Below are 1262 nucleotides of genomic sequence, written 5' to 3'. Positions count from 1 at the left end.
AGGACAGGTACGAGGCATGTCCTAGCCTGTTGGTAGGAAAGGTCTGTGTGCACGTGTGCACATGTATGTGTGTGCAAGTCCTGTAACACATAAGCATGTAACTGTATGGCATCTGTGTGACTTCAACGTCTGTGTCTTTCACATGCAATGTTATGTGTATGCTATCGATAGCTTCCACGTCTGCATCTGTAACATACAATCTTATTTGTATGTCATCTGTAACTCCCACGCCTGTACCTGTCACGTGCGGTGTTGCTCGTATGTCATCTGTAACTCCCACGCCTGTACCTGTCACGTGCGGTGTTGCTCGTATGTCATCTGTAACTCCCACGCCTGTACCTGTCACGTGCAATGTTGCTCGTATGTCATCTGTAACTCCCACGCCTGTACCTGTCACGTGCAGTGTTGCTTGTATGTCATCTGTAACTCCCACGCCTGTACCTGTCACATGCAATGTTGCTTGCATGTCATCTGTAACTCCCACGCCTGTACCTGTCACGTGCAATGTTGCTCGTATGTCATCTGTAACTCCCACGCCTGTACCTGTCACATGCAGTGTTGCTTGTATGTCATCTGTAACTCCCACGCCTGTACCTGTCACATGCAGTGTTGCTCGTATGTCATCTGTAACTCCCACGCCTGTACCTGTCAAGTGCAGTGTTGTTCGTATGTCATCTGTAACTCCCACGCCTGTACCTGTCACGTGCAATGTTGCTTGTATGTCATCTGTAACCACATGTCTACATGTGCTTACACATGATCTCATTCCGTGCAGATGGCAGAGAGGACCCTGTACATAACACACAGAAAAGACGCAGTGCAGTTGGCCGCTCAAGGGAAAACTGAGAGACTCGGACTGAGGTACTAGAAAAGTTTACTAGTATGTTTTTTATTATTTTTTTTGCCAGGGAGAGAGAGAACCCACAAGTCAAAGAAAGTGAGAAAGCACCCTCACGGGGGAGGGTCACGCAACAATCCCCTCTCCATTTTTTTCTCTCATGCTTTTGGGAACGCACACACGCCTGCCCAGCGAGCTTCTCACCCCCAGTTTGGGGACAGGAAGTGCACCGTCAGCCTGTGGAATTCGGCCCAGCTTTTAACACAGACCGAAGCCGGTGTGTGGGTGGCAGCAAGGGCAGAAAACAGGTCTGGAAAAACAAAACAAGAAAAGATGCGAAGAATAAATGCAGCCTGGTCCCGAAACCCTGAACACCGAGTCCTGTGATCGGAGCTGGCACATCATCATTGCTCACGTGCACGGA

Source organism: Tupaia chinensis, unplaced genomic scaffold, assembly GCF_000334495.1.
Source record: "Tupaia chinensis unplaced genomic scaffold, TupChi_1.0 Scaffold000037_4, whole genome shotgun sequence".
In the NCBI taxonomy this organism is placed as follows: domain Eukaryota; kingdom Metazoa; phylum Chordata; class Mammalia; order Scandentia; family Tupaiidae; genus Tupaia; species Tupaia belangeri.
The sequence above is the reverse complement of the archived record's forward strand: the minus strand, read 5'-3'. Positions refer to the sequence as shown.